Genomic DNA, 20,164 nt, shown 5'->3' with positions numbered 1-20,164 from the left:
TGTGGGGCTTTCCACCACCAGTCAAGGGAGGACCTCTGCAATGGACTTCCCTCTCCACATCCCTTCTTTACTGATGGAGGGGAGGTCTATCCTATGCAGCATCCTATGACTGCTTGGACACCCTCCCAGGAACAACAGGGTTGCACATAGGGATGGACTATGGATGGGCTTACCTCTGGGTCCGGGGGGGGTGTCCGCAGGGGGGGGAGGCGATCTGTCCCTCCCCCCAAAATCCTAGCCAGCCGGCTCCACTCCGCGGCGATTCTGCGGAGCTGCCAGCCAGCTCCGGATCACCAGCGATACGGCCGCCATTGATTGCCATATCACTGGCTCAGCCTTGCTGGGTGGATTGACTGCAGATGCAAATGGCGTCCACTACACCAGTTGTGGCTGTAAAGGTCTTAGTTTAAGGTAAATTCAGCCGTAAATGGCTGCATTTAGCTTAAACTGAGACCTTTACAGCTGCAAATGGCGCAGCGGACGCCATTTGCGTCCACAGTCAATCCGCCCAGCCAGTGATACATCAATGGTGGCCGTATCGCACAGCCAGCTGGCAGGGAGGATCTGGCTGGCGAGGATTCCTCCTGGAGGCGGAGGTAAGTCTTCTGATCCTCCATGGACGCCAGGGGGCCGGATTCTTTTGAATCCAGCCTCACTGGGGTCCATGGAGGATTTCTCTCCCATCCCTACTCCATCGGTACCGCTAGGTGCTTGCCTAATACCCAAATTAGGCAAATAATTTTTATACCGCACGTCCGCCCCTATTTGGCTCCCTCAGTGAGCCACCACTTGGTCCATGGGCACCTGGTAACAGCTTGGCAACCACCCAACCCCTCAGAGAGCTGCCATTATGTGAAGAAATGGTGGCTTGGGTATTTCCATAAATGTAATGTTGCGTAAATAGCCCCTTTACAGCCACCATTTACTTAACGTTACATTTACTGAAAAACCTGAGCCACCATTTTTTTTGCAAAATGGCAGCTCACTGAGGGGTTGAGTAGCTGCCTGCCGGGCACTTGTGGATTGCACAGTGGCTCTGTGAGCGGAGCCCGGTACGCACCGCAGCTCAGTGAATGGGGTCCAGGGGGCTGAGCAGGGGGGAGACAACCTCTCGGACTCCCACGACATCCCTAGTTGCATGCTAAGAAAAGAAAAAGGAGAGTAAAAGGAGAATAGATAGGCTGAAAGGGGACCGTTTTCTGCCCTCAGTTGCTTCTGTGTACAGATATGCACACATGCCTCAGGGCACATGTTTGGTTACCTAGCAGTGGCCACCCACTGCTAATTTGACAACACCGATAACCTATCGAAGGGGTGGAGAACCTTCAGTGGCCTGTTTGTTTGCAATAAGTGTTTTCTCTATGGTTGAGGAGCTTTTCAATACTATTTTATTCATTTATTTCAGCTATTTATATCAGCTGCTCAATAAGACTATGCTGGTTGGCTCCCAAAGACAAAAAGCTAAAATACAATATTGAAAATATCATAAATACTGTTGCAGTGTGAAAATTATTTACATTTTTAGATTCAAATTTGACAGCTGCTTGTCTTTTTATTTGGAAGCAGAATTCACTATTGAATAGCATTATGTTGTTACACCCTTCTGATAATCCAGTATTTTAGACTTCAGAAACATATAATGGGGAGCTCCTGGAACCAGCTTTGGTAGCTGGAACAATTTGTTGCAGCATGCCTGGAAATTCATCCTGTCAAAGAGTCTGGATTCTGAATTCCTCAAGGCTAGTTATCTGGAGTACAAAAGACACTCAAGAATCAGGAGACAGGTTTAATTGCTATATCTCCTCAACACCTTCTTCTTCTCCACATATTATTTATAATATTAGGTTATTACCTTCGATGATTCATTTTTCCACTCCGCAAGTATTTTATGTGGATGGCTGGTCTGTCACTCTTCCTCTTAAACTACCAAGATAGACAATTTGGCCTGCAAATACACAGACAAATCATTTTAAGCTAGTTTTAACTGGCTTGTTCAATTCCTCTGGGCTGCACAGTAGCATGTAACTCTGCCTGTGTGGTTAGCCTCTGTCTGTATCCATGCAGTCTCCATAGCGAGTGCCTCTTTTCACCCACCCCGCCCTCATGCTGGGAAGTGGGTAGGAGCATCACTTTGTGCAACTGGCCAACACGAACATTGTGCCATCTCCTTTCATTCAATTTCACTACAGGTGGGACTCCTTGAAAGATGGGTTGTGTAGCCAGGGTGGGTTGGACCAGTAGAAACACTGCTCCACCTAGAGCATGGTTTCACCCCACTAGGGTAGAACTGGCTTTTTAATTTGTGGCATGACAACCTCCTTTTAAAGACTGCTATTTTAAGAACAAGAACAATCTTTCTTTCTTCTTTCTTTCTTTCTTTCTTTCTTTGAACAGAACATTTGCACTGACAAAAGACACAGAAGGGGATTGTTTTCGAGAGTCGTGCCACGATTTGTCCTACTTGATTGGCTATCAGAGGACAGTTCTCTATTTGAACCCATCCTCCATTTGAAGAGCTATCCAATTCAAGTCTGGGTTAAAGATAAAGAACCCTAAAAAGGCAGAGCAGGGGCCCTGAGCAGTCATCCAAGTGTTGTCCAGCACCTGGACAACAGGTGCTAAATGTTGTCCAGTTGCTAAGCCCATCAACACTTAGCAACTGGACAGCAGACTGAGCAGGCACATGGGTCACCTTGTCACAGTCTCCCCCACTATGGTGAGATATACTTCTATTCAAATTAAAGCAATCATTTCTAAATTTGCATCTATACATATACATTAGCATAGGCAAGTTGTGTGCACATCTGTGCCCTCTTTGTTGGTGATGCACAAGAGTCTCCCCTAAGTGCTCTCAGTAGAGCTTGAAATTCCACCCCTCGGCTTGAGCTGCACAGCTGTACTCACTCAGGATTTCTCCTGGCTTGGGATGGATTTTTAAAGATCACAATCACCCTTATGTTTTATGTGATCTTGTGACAACAAAACACCCTTTATGATAGTGGGTAGAGAAAAGTGATCAAAAGGTGAGGAGGATAACTTAGCGATTAGAAAAGTGATCTAGAAAAACATGCATCCTAAGGCAGCAATCCTATACTCAGTAGTATACTCATGGAACTCAGTGGGACTTATGTCTGAGTAGATGCATATAGAACTATGCTATCATTTACCCATTACTCTCTGAAAATATCCTGCTATACTCACAATCCCAGTGGCTAAAAAGGGGGCTTGGCCCCACCCCACTCCAAAGCACAAGAGTGGTAAAAGTGAAAACACACACACACATACATGTGGGGACAGCCCGGCAAACACCCACAAGACTCTGCCCCCAAAAATTTGAAATGTGGCCACCCACCTAGTGAAGTGGGCTAGCTATGGGCCTGAGTCCCATTAAAAGGAATAGAGCCTATGCATTTAGAGTCTTGGTGCATGGTCTTCATTAGAGTCAGGAAGCCTTACATAGGGAAGATAAGTGCAAGATCTCCCTCCATGATGAGCCAGAACAGACGTAGTTTCAGCCCAAAGAACTCTCGTTCATATGTAGGGGGCGGAGGGGGCATCTCTGCCCTACTAGCCATGAAGATCAGATCTAATCAAAATCAAGCAGATTTAGCCAATAAAAGCATTTGTGAATGTGAAGTTAAGAGTTGTGTTATGCAGGATCTGTCCCATCCCTAATTCATCTACTAATTACACAGAGTGCAAAGGAATATATATGGGGGGGGGGAGAGAACAGAGCTTATGGTTTGATTTCGCCTCCATCGATCTTGTCACTGGAGCCAGACCCATTTGGAGTCAGTGGGACTTGCCCTAGTCCAGGTCTCACAGGTTGTATTCGCATCTATCTTTGCTGTTCACCGCTCCACAGTCTTTTGATGTGGAGGGGTATATAAATACTGTAAATAAACAAAAATAAATAAATCTAAGCTTTCTGAAGATGTGCGTCATTTTCTGGCTGCTTTCTTGCATACATTTTTTGCACCATGAGTAGGAAAGTGTAACTTCCCAATGCAAGATGCTGTGGTTACATGGTTAAATATGAGCAAGCTCGGCCAAATCAGGGTCTAGAGATTGCTGGCCCCTCTGAGTGAGAGCAATGGGAAATCTATTTTGAGTTAATGATACTTTTGTGACAAACGGTAAGTACAATGACTCATGGGGCATACTTGCCTATTGTCTCCTTCTACCTGTTCCCCCAGGGTTGTTTTTTCCCCATCCTGAATGTTCCCCTTCCAAGTTCTTCCATTCTAATAACCCCCTTCCTCATTTGCCTGTTATTTCTTCTGTTATTTGGCTTGTACAAATCTGCATGATGCACATTGCTTAGTTTTGTTGGCCTTTCCTAGGGAGTATTGGCGTGCCAGGCAGTGACAAATGCAATGGCAACCTTTTGTGATGTCGGCCTCCGAACATTAAAATGATAACCTGACACAGGCTGCTGAGCAGCTGCTTCCAAATCCAGCTTTCCTCCTCCTGAGCTGGATGAGAATTGACCTAGAAGGGAAAGATTCCATATCCAATTACGAGTCCCCAGAGGAGATGTGTGTCAAACTCGTTAGCTGCTTCGCTGGCTGTCCTTACGCCACAACATGGGCTGCCAAGAGGGTCAGCAACAGATGCTGCAGTCAAAATGGGATATCATAATATATCTGGAAAACTGAAGATCCAGTTACCTAGAAGATTTGTTTCACTGTAGCATCCTCTGCCTGGCCCAGAAAGCCTGATTGGCTCTCTCTCTGTAGGGATATTCTAGGACCTTCTGAAACTTGATCCACTCCACCATACCTTTGGCCTTGAGGTCCGAACTTTCTTTTTGTCTTGTTCCTCTGAGATTATGCTTAGGCTCTTCTGTTTTTGTCTGTTTTATTCCAACATATTTTGTATTCTGCTCTTTTTATTCATCACTGTACAGCTGCCTTGGAGGTCCCAATAATAATAAAAGAACATGCCCAATAAAGTGTTACTTCTCCACCACCACTGCATCTGCACAATGCTGGCCCCTGTAGCTTTTCTGAGCAAGCTTTGGAGATCAGAGAGATCAGGTATGTTTGGGAGAGTAGAGCAGGCTTTCTGTTGGACTGGCAGTTGAATTTGACTTCAACACTGACAACAAACTAGCATTCTTTGCCACACCTGAGGGCAACAGGCTAGCTTAGGGGGGACAGAGCAAGCCGGAGGGGGGCACAACCACTCTCTCCTCCAACACCTCGGCTGCCATTTGCTGTTTCCCAGCATCTGCCACCTTAGGCAGCCATTCATTCTGCCTTCCCAAGAAAGGCCACCCCAGACTTGGTCACTGTTGTCTGGGCTTCATTTGCAGTCCAAGTTAAGTACATAAGACCATAAGAGGAGCCATGCTGGATCAGGCCAAGGGCCCATCTAGTCCAGCATTCTCTTCACACAGTGGCCAACCAGCTGTCAACCAGGAACCCACAAGCAGGACATGACTGCAACAGCATCACCACCCCCATGTTCCCCAGCAGCAACTGGTGTACATAGGCTCACGGCCTCTGGTACTGGAGGTAGCACGTAGCCATCACGACTAGTAGCCATTTATAGCCTTTTCCTCCAGGAATTTGTCTAACCCCCTTTTAAAGCCATCCAAAGTGGTGGCCATCACTACATCTGGTGGTAGCAAATTCCATAGTTTAACTATGCCCTGTGTGAAGAAGTGCTTCCTTTTACCTGCCCTGAATCTCCCACCAATCAGCTTCATGGGATGCCCCCAGGTTCTACTATTTTGAGAAAGGGAGAAAAATGTCTCCCTACCCATATTTTTTTCCTATCCAGCACCTTTTCCAGCTCTACAATATCTTTTGGGTGTGGTGACCAGAACTGTACACAGTATTCCAAGTGTGGCTGCACCATAGGTTTGCACAGGGGCAGTAGGATAGTGGCAGTTCTATTCTCAATTCCTTTTCTAATTATGCCTAACATGGAGTCTGCCTTTTTTACAGCGGCCGCCGCACACTGGGCTGACGTTTTCATCGAGCTGTCTACCACCACCCCAAGGTCTCCTTCCACTCTCATGCAATCTACCAGCGATGAAGCTGACAGCACAGACCATTTGTGGGTAGCTGCATGAGGGTTGCTCCTCCCCCTCGCTGTGTGCGGCGCCTGGCTCGCATGCAGGGATCCTTGGAGGGCTGCCGTGACAGGGGCAGACAAAGCGCAGTCAATTGTCCTTGGCACTGATTTCCTGTGCATTCGCTCCTGACAAGCATTCCCCATGTTCTGTCTCAAAAAGCACGGACGGCTGTGTGAAGGAGAAGCACAAGGTGGGTGATGGATGGGCATTACTCAGTGGGATTTGACGCAGCCTGGACTGGAGCCCTTGCAATTAGGATGAAGGTGCTGGACAAGTGAACTGCAACCGGCAGCTGTAATCATGATACAACTTTCTCAGATATTGTTTCCATTAATTAACAGGGCTGCCTGTGATCCCAGCTGTCAAGGGACAGGTTTTTTTCAACAGAACGTTAGCTCACCTTCAGATAACTGCTTTCATGATTAGCAAAGCACGGCCATCTCTGCTAAACCCCTGGGCTTTTAAAGAAGCATATTAATGAGCATATCTGCCCGAGTCCCTTATATTGAATCCAAGAGGGAGAGACAGGTATGATGGGCTTGTAAAACACTCATCTTGATATAAATTTCCTTTCCAGGTCTCCATGAAAGGGCATCAGCCCAGTGTTGGGAACCTCAGGCCTCTGGCCAAATCTGACTTTTTTCCTAGGGTCCCAATCTGGCCCTATAGGGTTCCCCAGATGGCCGCACCCCCTTTCCCTGGCCACACCCCTTTCCATGACCACCAATACTTTGGTGGTTTTCCACCTTTTGCATGGCTGTGTTTCCCATTCACCAGTGGAGACTGGTGGCCCCGATGTCAGTGGGGCAGTGAATCTGCACCAGGTTTCAGTCAGAACCAGTCAGAACTCTAAAAGAGCTACACAAGGTGCATCTTGATTGGCTCCTCTAGAGTTCTGACTGGTTCTGACTGAAACCTGGAGCGGATCCACCACCCCTTTGACATTGGAGCCACCAGCCTCCGCTGCCTTTGGTTGAAATGCCCCTCCTATAGCTTAGTTAAACTTAGTTACTGGGAGTTAAACTTAGTTAAACTTAGTTACTGGGAGTAGGAGCTCTAAACTAAAGTATGCTGCTTGTTTTGGTATCTTGGCCCTGCCCGTTTTGCCTTTGGCCCTGGAAAGTGGCCCCCAAGAACTCCCCTGAAATGGAATCCAGTCCTCGGGCTGAAGGAGGTTCCTCACCCCGGCTTAGACCATCCCAAGTGTGTCTGGGTCCTCGCTGTGTCTGCATGCTTGCGTGGTTGCATTTTTGAACAATGCCTGTACATTTTGCTTGTGCAAGCCAGGTTGTCTCTTTCTCCCCTGTTGTCCCCTGAGGGCTTAAACCACCCATTCCCTAAGAGAAGCCGCTCCTAAGAGCTGTGGGAATGGGAGGCTTGATGAGGGAGGGGAGAGCAGCCAAAACTGGATGCTTCAACTCGCATGAGTGGGAAGCACTTTCTGGAGAATTTCTTTCATCCCAAGGGCAGAATTCCCTTTTAGTGAAGCGGAAAGGGCCCTGGCTCTCCCCGAGGCTTTTGAAGGCACACAGGCTCTGGCAGAAAAAAACATAACGGGAGGCGCGCAAGGGGAGATGGATGCACAGGCGCTTCCGAGGAGCACCCACCTTTTCCACCTGCAGCTGTTGGCAAGGGGCGTTCGCTGCGGGTACTGGTTCCTCCTCCTCCGTTGCCGCCACCTCTTCCTTTTGGCACTCCCGGCTACAGTGTATCGTTCCGTCACAGGGCCTGGAGCCCTCAGTCCTTTTGACTGGCAGCTGAAGAGGAAGCAGAAGAACTGGGTGGAGGCACAACCAGATCCAGAGCATTGTGAGGACCTGCGGGTAGGGGTTGGTGGTCGGATAGCTGACTATGTGTTTGACATAGCCAGGACTTTCCCCCCTGCCTTGGACCTTGGTGGTGGATGAAGCTACATAGCTCAGCACTTAAACAAGGATGTCACTGAAAGGCTTTTTCAAGCAGCTGCTACCGAAAATGCTTTGAAAAATACAATAGAATCAGGAATACCCAGAGTCAGTGTCGTCACTGATGAAGAATTCCTTCCTTTCGTGAAGCTCTCGGGGACCACAGTCCAGTGGCAGGCATGACCAAAGAGGAAGGGCCAAGAATGCACAACACGTTGGCATCTTTTAGCTTAAAGCTCTAACTGGCAGTAGATCAGGGCCAAACGAAACATTCTGCTAATCACGCATAGCAGAGCTCACAAATCTCCATGGTCCCAATTTGAATGGGGGCTAGGCAGACTTACATTCAAGTAAGTAAGCCCATCACACCTAGCAGAGCTATGATTAGCAGAACATTGAGCTTGGCCCTCAGGCTCAGGACTGGCATTTCAACCTTTTCGAACAGGGAAAACCGGTACAAAAGCTGGGAAGCCACCAAATGATTGGTGATTGGAGGAGGGGGTTGGGCCAAGGGAAGGGGTGTGGCCTTCTGAGAAACCCCAGAGGGCCAAGTCTGAGGTTCTGCACCCCTGCACTGAGGCAAAATCACCATTGGATGCAACCCAGAGATACGTTTTTAAGAACAGCATAATTTTAAACATGTGTTCTAATCTTTTTATCCTTGTACTGTTTTATCTCGTGTGTTCACTGCTTCGAAACCTGTTCTAGATATGGAGCAGCATACAAATATTGTTTGGAAGGAAGGAAGGAAGGAAGGAAATATCACCTCCTGGCTGCTTCTGGAAGCCCTCTCCCCACACATATTGTTCAAAGGTATTAAGGAGCAACATCCCACAGTCCTTTCTTCCTGTGTATGGTTTTCTTTTCTCAGCACTCAAGTGCTGCTCTCCATTAGAAAATAAACTACAGCCTCTGATGTTTGACTGTTAGATGTAGGCCTGACCTGGAAGGTCTTGAGAGAAATTTTGGCTGGAATTTTGTTACTCGGGGGCTGGGGGCTGGGTTGGTTGAAAGGGGGGAATAGGACAAGTGGATCACTGCCCTCTGCACAGACAGCTACTCCTGATGACCGCTGTCATACTTGTGAAAGTTCCATTCCTTGATCTAAGGCAGTACTTCAGAATGCCCTGGGCTCATCACAGGCTAGTCCAGCCTCCCCAAACCTTTTGGACCAGTGGGCACATTTGAAATTTTGAGAGTGTTGCGAGCACTCTCACAAAATGGCTACCATGGGGCACTTGGTATTCATAAAATGGCACCATAGTGGGCATAGCTGGTCACAAAACTCCCATTTCCCAGAAGGCAAACTGGTACAATTAAAAGAAAAGTAACTTGCCCAGAGGTGGAGTCTGAGCTCCAAAACATAACATCACTTTATTCAACCCAAACAAAGATGGCAGTGGATGGCAGAATTTAACTTTGCAGCAAGCCAGCTGCTTAGTTAAAAAAGAAGAAGAAACAAAAGCAATCTAAAGAAATAAAATTAAAATCAGGAGGGGCAGGCAGCTTGGTGGATGCTCCACATTGGTGCTCCTGGCCACTATGTTGAAAACCCCAGGGCTAGTCCATGCCAGGATTCATACTAGACTGGAGGGACAAGGGGGAGACTGGAAGGAAGAAGAGGCCGTATACAAGAATGCAGGACATTAAATTACGCCTGTTAAACTTAGCCGGTATACAGATTCTTATTTCCAAGTGTCTCGGGTCCTCTCCCTTTTGACGCTAAAGCCCCTAGCATCTATCTATAGTGGTGCTGCCAGGGTTGGAGGGGCACTGAGCAAGATGGCCTCCCCCACCTCACACACTTCTGCATGCTCTGCTTTCATGTGTTCTCCCCTCACTCTCCCCTTGTTCTCCCCCTCCCCACAGCATCCCTCCATGCATCCCCCCCATGCTTACTCCTCCCACCCGCTTTGCCCCCTCTATGAGACATCGGCAGAACTGGTGGTACCTTCTTTCTTTTTAGCTTACAGAAGAGGACAGGTGAGCTTTAGAGTGAAGCTACAGTTGCACCCAACAGCTTGATGTCTCCAGTGTGCCTTTGGGCCCACAAGGGGCCTAGAGGCACTCTGGGGAAATGAAGGGGATGAGTGCAACTGCAGTATCACTCTGTAGCATGCCTGACATCTTCTATAAGAAGGCCTTTTACCGACTGCCTCTGTGGGCCGTCAAGCTATGGGGTGTTAGATCTGCACCGGTGGTCTGGCCTAGTAGCGCTCTCTCTCTCTCTCTCTCTCTCTTTCTCTCTCCCCCTAGCTATCCATCTGTTTCTACCCTGCCTTTCATTCCAGTAAATAAGAGGGCAAACAACTGGAGCCAGTTAAGATAAACTCATGGCAGGGGAGCAAAAATTCAAAGAAGGAAAGCAAAGTCCTGGTGAAACAAAAGAAAAATATGATTCATTGAAAGGCTGTCAAGGAAGATGCCATGCCTGGAACTGATAGGACCACTTAGCTACTGCCTTTAGAAGCCTACATGTTGAGAAGACATAACTTTCTCTCCACTGCTGTGCCTAACATCCTCTGATGAAAAGGGCCTGTGCCTGAAACTTCATATTGGGACTTGCTATTTTCCAATAAAAGAATCTGGATTACCCATTCACCATATTTGAAAATAATATCTGAAAATGTAGGTTTACCCTTCTGGTTTATTCAGTTAGAGACATACACAGTAGCACTGGAATATTAGCTTCCAGATGTTCACACACATCTCATCTAGGGCATATGGCTCCCAACCCACAACAGAATCCACACAAGAAGCTTCTGAACATGGAGCACAACTATTACAGTGACACTTCTGAAAGTAGACAACACTGACAAAGGACAGCACACAGTGTAGGGGTGACAATGTGTGCTACTTTATAGAGGACAGTCCTCTGTTTGAAGGGCCATCAGACAAGAGGCCTCTGCTTGAAGGTATCTTCTATTGACGGGATGTCCTCTCCAAGTCCAATTTAAATATAAAGAACCATAAGAAAGGAGAGCAGCAGGGGCCTTGAAGTTTGTCATCAACAGTTAACATCCAGACAGCAGACTGAGCAGGTACACAAGTTACCTGGTCACCGTCTCCCCCTACTATAGTGATGTGTATTGCATTTCTATTTAAAGTATGTATGTATGTATGTATGCATGTATCTATCTATCTATCTATCTATCTATCTATCTATCTATCTATCTATCAGCATATGCAAACCTGATGCAAATATTCTTTTGTCCTCTTTTTTCATGATACATTACCTCTTTTGGGGCAACGTGTAAGCAGTCATACTAATGTAGTGTTATCACTAGGGCATAGTAGCCTGAATTCCCTGAAACCAACCATCCAGGATTTCCACAGATCTTTTCTTGAGATATTTTCTTTCCTTATGTTCAATTATACCATCCTCAGAGAACACATTCACATTCCCAAATCACACCATATCCCAATGCTGACATCTGCTGGAGCAACATCAAGCTGCATTTTAAAAGGGTGTGTGTGGGGGGGGGAGAGATACAGTGATGGGAAAAAATAACCACCTTACCTTGAAGTTGTCATTGTAAGTTTTTTGTTTTTTTTTAAGGAAGCAACACCCATGATTTGATACAAATGTGAAGGGCTGTATAAACATGAATGTCTTATTTATTTTTTAACAGCAATAACTTGTGTCATGGTGGTCTATGTGATTTTTTTTTTAAAGGTAAACAACCTCACAGTGTTTTAGAAGCTTATGCAGTAGACGTGTCAAATCCAATTAATGCTGTTATAATAAATATACAAATAAAATGCTTTTTTAAAAGCCAACTTGATTATTTCATTCATGACCTGTCCGATGTTTACAGGTCACGTTCCTGGTTAAAAATGAAACAAAAACCATCCCCTTCTCTCTTGTGTGTGCCTATGGCATAAACTGCTGGAAAGGTTGGACAAATTAGAACTCCAGTTCAAAGTCTGTGGAGCAAAGGGCAAGAGCATGATTATCTGTTTGCTGAACATGACAAGTGCTTTTTCCATTACTGTGCCTGCTGTTTCATGTTGTGCTGACCTAGTTGGAAAGTTCATATCGGAGATAATGGGCAGATCAAACTAGAGAAGAAAAACGGGCTTAGCTCAAAGCAGCTTTGTAATCCCTGTCCATATGGCTATTTTGATTCTTTACTTCCTAAATAATTAGAACAGAAGAAAAGGGACATCTCAGTTGGAATTATTTTATACATTCATTTTTAAATAGACTTTACTTTTCTCCATCCTTTGTTACCTGGGCATCTCTCTATCCTCCTCTCTTTATAGCAGGGGACTCGACCAATGGGCTCCATGGTGTCTAGTACACCCCTCCCCACTACACTGCCGAATTTTGGCATCCTGGTGTCAGAAAAAAAGTATGTGGTTTGTGACTGAATTTCGGTGGCAAACAATGATGGGAGGCTTAGGCTGGGTTCAAACAACATGTTAACCCACACTCACTGTTGAATGTGGGTTGTTGCTGAACCGTGGGTGGTTGTTGTACCTTGAGTTATTGAGTTGTCTGAAACAGGGATGTATGGACTGTGTAAAAACTGCTCTGTCTGTGTTTTGTGGATTGTCAGGCACCTTTTGTTCCGTCATCCCCTCACAGTTGAATGTGAATTATTTTTTATCATGCGGAAAAATACACAAATAATTATATAAGAGGGTTTGTAACAATTTACATAATTTACCTTAGTACATATCATTTAGTGTGTTGTACCCTGTTCTATTCAACTTTTCCTCAGCAGAAACTTGCATAGTTTCCTACAAACAAATATGCGTAAATTTCAGGAAAGTTTTAAAAAAAATCCAAACGTCCACTACTCTGCACGGCCCGAGGAGGCCGGTGCACAGTGGATTCTGCAGGTTGGATTCTTCAAATCCAAGCTCATTTTAGTCTGTCTTGCATTTCTCCAGCATCTCTAGTCTGAACCCAGTGTTTTTTCTGCAGGGTGGCTTGTTAATCACCGTGAACAACCCAACAACAAACCAAGGTAGTTTGTTCAAGAAAAATAAGCCACACTGCATGGTTAACAAGCCATCCTACAGAAAACGCAGTGTTCAGACAACATGATAACCCATGGTACTACAACAACCTCCGGTTCAACAACCCCCACACAACCACTGAATGTGGGTTAGTGTGTTGTGTGAGCCCAGCTTTAGAAGGGACACATTTACCTTTCAAGCCTCCCTTGCAGTTTGCCATGGGAATTTGCCACCACTGCAGGTTTTTTTGTTTTTTTCCCAACACCGCAAGTGAGGCCTATGGGGGGTGGAAAGTGACCCCAGATTCCCAAAGTTGCTCATCCCTGCTTTATCGTACTCCACGTGGTCAAAAGTCCAGATTGCAAGGTCCTGGGGGCAGTGTTCTATGTTTGTGGTCGCATATGCTCTGCTCTAACAGCATAATCCTTTGCAAGTTTACTCAGAAGTTCTGTTATACGTAACACAGCCCCCAACCTGGCGCCCTCCAGATGTATTGGACTGCAACCCCCTTCATTCCCACTCAACATGGCCATAATGAGGAAGGCTGTTCTAATACAATCCTGTGCTCAGTGAGCCTTATTCCCTAGTGTGTTTAGAATCGTGGCCCCAGGTGCCATATGTATTAACGGTGCTATAGAATTAATTCATATTAGTGCCTAATGCTAATATTTACCATGCCAGCAAATTGATTGTGATTTTACTGTTTTAATTATTGTTTTACTGATTGTAAATTACGTTGATTATTTTTGATAGACAAATGGGGTATAAGTGCATGGTGGGCTCTCCCACACTGGAGGCGTTCAAGATGAGGCTGGACAGCCCCTTGTCAGGGATGCTCTGACTTGGATTCCTGCATTGAGCAGGGGGTTGGACTCGATGGTCTTGTAGGCCCCTTCCAACCCTACTGTTCTATGTTTCTATGGAATCAGAGAAATCACTCAATCAATCAATCAAGATGGGATCCAATTATTACATAGAAGATGTTTGAGTGACATCATGTGCCAGCCCAGTATGTGGCACTAACAAAAAAGAATAGGTACAAGCTACTGCATCCATGACATCTCATATTGCCCAATGCAGCATAGTGGTAAGTCTTAATGCTGTGTACAAAAGTGAATGGAGAAGGGGCTCAGTACATGTCACTTTGGCTAGCAGTGAGCCAGTCACACAATCGAAAATATGTCTCCCTGCTGTAGAATGCCTGTAACAATGCGATTGCAACTGACCAAGAACAGCACAATGGACATACCCCAACTGCACCTGTAGATATCTACTCTGAGGAATGCTTCAGCTAGAGCTGGTGGTCTGAAACCTTTTTGGGCCAGTGGGCACATTTGGAACTTTGAGTATTGTGGGCTACCATGAGGGGTGCTTGCCAGTCACAAAATGGCTGCCATGGCAGGCACGAGTGGAGGCTGGATGCTCGATATCAGTGGCGCAGTTAATCTACTCCAGGTTTCAGTTAATCTACTCCAGGTTTCAGTCTGGTCAGAACTCTAAAGGAGCCATCCAAGGTGCGAAGGATAGCTCCTTTAGAGTTCTGACTGGTTCTGATTGAAGCCCAGAGCAGATTTACCACCCCACTGACATTGGGACCACCAGCCTCCACTGGTGGGCCCGGCCAGTCACAAAATGCCCATTTCCCAGAAGGCAAACTGGTGAGGCTAAAAGAAAAGCACCTTGCTCAAGAACCTAAGCAGAGATGGGGTCTGAGCTCCAAAACTCAAGATCACTCTTTTGAACCCCAAATTCAAAATTTTCTGCTCTAGCAGCCATTTTATAGACAGCAAACTGATGAGGCTCAGGGACATGAAACTGAGTCCAAGGCAGAGGTGGGTGGGGGGGTTTAGGCCCAAATGTCAAATCACATATTTGCTTCCACAAAGCACAAGGAACTACCCATTCCATAGAAGGCAAACCAGTGATACTATTATTGATGCTCAGAGAAACAAGTATGCATACAACCCACTCCCCAAAATCACACACACGGGTAAAATAAACACCAAACTGCCTGCCATTTTTATTTCCTAGGGCCCACATGGAAATTCTTGGAAGTAAAGATGGTACTGGAGACTGGAACTTTGTTTTGCATCATGTGAGCCTCCCAGTTGAATAAGAATAAGAATTAAAAATCAGGGGTAGTCAGGCAGCCTAATGGTCAGGGAGCCTAGTGAGCAACCATGGAGGTGTCTACAGTCATGTCAGTGCCCATGGGCACCACACTGGGAACGCTGAGCTAGACTAAGAAGTACTACTATGCATGTTGTCTGGACAAGACGCGGCAGAAATACAGCACAGAGCTAGCACATGTAAAGGATGAATCTTTTAAAACCAGGGGGTGTGATTTCTTCATCTTTGTCTTCTTCTTCTTCTGTCAGAAAAGGTCCTTGTTCATTTCACAGTCCAGAAAGAAAGCACAAAGAAAGGAAAGTGGAGAGTTGAATTGTCTTCAGCAAGCAGACTGCCTGGCATTAGGGAATTGAAGCAAACAATGTGAATAGAATAAGGCAGAGGCCCAACCTAGTGCTTTGAAACACCTCCCTGACTCAAACGCTCCATGAGGCTAAAAAAACCCTGCCCGTGCTATATAGTAGGGTTTCAAGAGGGGGGGGGAGGAAAAAGCGGACTTTCCCCCTTCTCTCTCTCCAGTAAGATCCTCCCCTCATACAGAGCAACAAAGTACTCACCAAATCTGGGCCCTTTAGGTGCTGTATAGTGCAGTGGGGAAGATTTCATGAGGCTGAATTTTTTAAAAGGTGCTTTTCCTTTCCCCACATCTGAAATCTCCCCCTCTCCGTGAATGCCACTACAAAACCACCTTACCAGGCTGGTTGGAGCCCTGAACCAGAACACTGTTGTTACAGGGTTAGGGATACACTGTAATCTTTTGTTACACGTCCCCACTTTTACGTACGTATTTTATCCATCCATCCATCCATCCATCCATCCATCCATGCATGCCAAGTTCCATTTTAGATAATTTCTTGTGCTGACCTTTGATTGATAAGTAAAAAAGGTGAGTTTACATGATTCACAGAGGGCCAAACAGACATTACTTTAATGGTGTGTCTGGCAGTTATATCTTCTTTTAATCTTTACTCTGTCTAGAGTAGATGAAGGCCCCCAATTCAGAGCTTAAAAGCCTCCCTAATCCTCACACTAGGGTCATGATCCAGATCAGCCCCCTGCACCCACTCTAGAATTTTAGAAAATGGGGGCGAAAGACATAGCTACCAAATACACAATTAATGTCTGTTCTGGTGCAGAGATGGCTTCCTTTCCAGAAAAGGGTTGTGTTTAACGTCGCTTCTCTTGAACCAAGTCAGCCAAGTCTTGAACCTTCCCCATGGCATTTATGGACTGGAATCCAGGCAGACTGTGTTCACCAAGAAGGGCTGTAGCAGGTTGTTAAAAGTAGAAATTCAGGAAAAGGAAAAAGGATGCAAGCAAAATAGATATGTAGCCATGGTGATGTGGCAGCATGTGCTTCACTCCTCTCTCTTTCATCCCAGACAATAGCAGCATTGTTTTTTGTGCTATACGGTGGTGGGTGGAGTGCAGAATGCCCCACATACCCATAGTGTCCTGTGAATTACCTAAAATAGCAAACCACATTGGGCTGAAATTCCCTGGAATTCTTTGTCAACACAGACAGAGCAAGGAGTGTATTGCAATGGTAGAGCAGATGCTTTGCCGGCCGAAGGTCTAAGGTTCAATCCTTAGCATTTGCAGGTAGGGCTGGGAAAGATCCTTGTCTGAAACCCTGGAGAACAGTCAGTGTAGACAATGGCCAGACTTAGTATCAGACAGCTTCCTATATTAAGAACGTAAGAAGAGCCATGCTGGATCAGACCAAGGGTCCATCCAGTCCAGCATTCTTTTCACACAGAGGCCAACCAGCTGCCCATGGGAAGCCCACAAGCAGGACATGAGTGCAACAACAATCTCTCACCCATGTTCTCCTGAAACTGGTGTACATATAGACATACTACCTCTGATACTGGAGGTAGCCGATAGCTCATTTTCCTATGAAGTACTGACTGAGAATAATTCAGAGTCAACATCCACGGTTTGTTAGCCAAGCTAACCATGTAGACTGCCTGTTTCTGAGGAATTAAGTCCTTTCACCTGTCCATGGTTTTATCCATCAGGGTGCACAACTCATGGACCTGGGTGTTACTGGAAGGCAGCTGAAGCGGGAGGCAGCTGGGGCCAGCAGTATCCAACACCAGCTGGCCCCAATCCCCCAACAACAGGGGCTCTTGGCCTTGACTTCTAGCAGCTGAATACTAGGTCACCACTACATCCCAAGTGGCTGTTAGTGTGACCCTCTGCTTGCATAAAATTCTGTACACACACTGGAGCCCCTGCATAAGCACTGGAAACATCCTGTCCAAGCAAAAACAATCATTGTGGCTGGTTTTACTGTTGGCTTTTATTGTTGTTTTCATTGTATTTATCACTTTTAATATTTTTACTGCTTTTATGTATTTTATTGCTGTAAGCCACTTTGGGAGGGCTTCTGCCCTGAAAGGCAGCCAAGAAATGTTAAAAATAAATGATGGGAAAGAAATTTGCTCAGTTCAGATGTTAATGCAAACATACTTCATTTCTCACTTTTGAACCACAGTGTGAAACAGGTTATCGTTCAAAATTCGCACTTTTCCGAATTTTGCAATGGCATTGCAGTCAAAAAATGCTTACAAAAATGTGTATATTAGACATATTAGGAAAACATATAAAATTAGGCAAAGTAAATACAAAAATGCATGTATTAGGAGAAATATGGACCAAAATGCTAATGAATTTCCTTGCAAACTTTCAAAATAAATTCTCCAAATTTGGGATTTAAGACTGGAAAGGTTCTCAGTGCTCGAGACGAACCCAAACTTAAGATTGGGAAAATAAGAAACTGTGAGAAAACAAAACTGACAAATTTCCATCCCTCAGGAGCAATATAAACATGTTTATTTATACATGCTAGACAGGAGATCCTGCAATTTTGGGTCAGTGGGCACATTCAGAATTTTGAGAGAGTATCTTGGGCACTCTCACAAAATGACTGCCATGGAGGACTTGCCTGTTCATATCATTTCCCAAAAAGCAAACTGGGGAGATTAAAAGAAAAATAATTTGGCCAACAACATAAGCAGAGGTGGAATCTGAGCTCCAAAACACAAAACTACTCTTTTGAACCCAAATAAAGATGGCACTGGAGGGCATCTTAAAGCTTTTTTTACTTTAAATAAATATTAAGAATATAAAAACCAGGAGGGGCAGAGCACCACAGGCACCATGTTGGAGATCCCAGCACTACTGGTATATCAATAGTAAACCTCACATTTCTACGTAAGTGGCTTGGAAGGCATACCATGTATCATGGGCCTTTAAAGAGCAATTGTAATCAGCACCTCTGAAATCCATGTCATGAACTTGCATGAAATTGGCTTTGCATTGTACTGACCTTATTTTATTTGATGTGCTGGCAAAAATAATACGTGAGATTGCTTAAAACATGGGTAGGCAGCCTAGTGCCTTCCAGATGCTTTGGACTACAGCTCCCATAAGCCCCAGTCAGCATGACCAATGGTCAGGGATTATGGGAGCTGAATTCCAAAACATCTGGAAGGCACCAGGTTGCCAACTCTGGTTTAAATAGTCAGACTGTACAGGTTGTGATGACGAAAACCAACTAAGGGAGCAATCCTATAGCCACTAGACACTGTCTAGAGGGCCATAGGATTCTTTGGTTTATGGGAACCAAGGTGGGAGTCCTGGCTCTGAGCTTGGTTCCCAGAAACCTTGCTCCCCACACCCTCCCCTTCGTAGCTGGCATGGTTCTTCCCCGTCTCTATGCTTGGAAACACAGCGTGGGAGAGCGAGAGGGCAAAAAGGGGTCAGTCCCGGGGGCAGAGAAAAAAGGAGACTGTGGAAGCCTCTTTATGATGTCTCCTGTGTGCCATGCACCCTCCCCAAAATTGCATGTCTAGCTGAAAATGCAGGGTGGCTAGAGCATGGAGGAGAGGGTGTCCCCTGTGCTCTGCCTGCCCTGCACTGGATAGTCACCAGCTTCCGGGTTTGGACTGCACCGAAAGCTAGTCTTATTGGATCCCAATAATAGCCGGGTTAACAACCCAGTCAAATGAGAGAAAGAAGTACTGTACATTTAGAAACGTATACGTGTATATCCTGAAGAGTGAAAGCAACCAGATTGTAGCCTGGGCCCAGAGTTCAGGCCTCAGCTTAGAAGTCTTTTATACTGGTGTAATTTTGAAGGAGATGAAAAGCTGTGCAATATGGTGAACTAGGGAGAGAGTCCATACAGGAAGACAAAGGGACACAAGCACTGACTGTGACAGCTTTAGGACAATACAGTGCAGGATACCAGGGTTACACAACAAATACCGGCGCAGCTGAAACTGAAATAGGGCGGTATCCAGTTGGTGTCCTTCCATTGACGGAAGCCATCTCTTAGCAGAATGGGGAAGGGGAGATTTTTGGTTATTTCTCCTACTGCTGCAGCTGCCTAACCACCTCCCAGATTTGGGGGGCTGCAGAGGGGAAGGGGAATTGCCCCAAATCACAGGTCTTTTCCAACAATGGAGGGACACCAATTGGAGGGACACATAATGGCGGCTCAAAGGCAGACATCCCCACACCTTCGTCGGGCGTTCACTGCACCATCCAGAAACGTGCGCAGTCCTGCAAGCAGGGGCAGGCAGCAGCAGAGCTAGGATGACCAGGACTGAAATCCAAACAGCAGATACAGGTCACTGAGGCCTGGCTGTAAGTGAATCATAGCATGAGGTTAGATAGCTATGAACGTATCTTATTTACCCGTGCAGGTACAGATACCTCTCACAAGGACTAACAGATAGGGATGGATAGACTCACCTGCACCTGGCTTTGTCGGGTGCTCGCCGGGCTGCTGCCGCCCGCCCCTGCTTGCAGGACTGCGCATGTTTCTGGATGGTGCAGTGAACACCCGACGAAGGTGAGGGGATGTCTGCCTTTGAGCCGCCATTATGTACAATAATGGCAGCTTGGACGGGCTCTTTCTGGAAGGTAATGCATGCTCCCCTCCTTGCAAGGAGGGGAAAGCACGTGGTTGGAAGGCCACTCCTGGCTTCACTGTCTGTCAAGCCTTCATAGGTTCCTTCCTTGCAAGGAGCCCATGAAGGCTTGAGTCAGGTGGTGGAGGCAGGAG

The sequence above is a fragment of the Heloderma suspectum genome, chromosome 3 (assembly GCF_057233095.1).
Source record: "Heloderma suspectum isolate Gila_16-S chromosome 3, 16-S_ref, whole genome shotgun sequence".
Taxonomy (NCBI): domain Eukaryota; kingdom Metazoa; phylum Chordata; class Lepidosauria; order Squamata; family Helodermatidae; genus Heloderma; species Heloderma suspectum.
The sequence above is the reverse complement of the archived record's forward strand: the minus strand, read 5'-3'. Positions refer to the sequence as shown.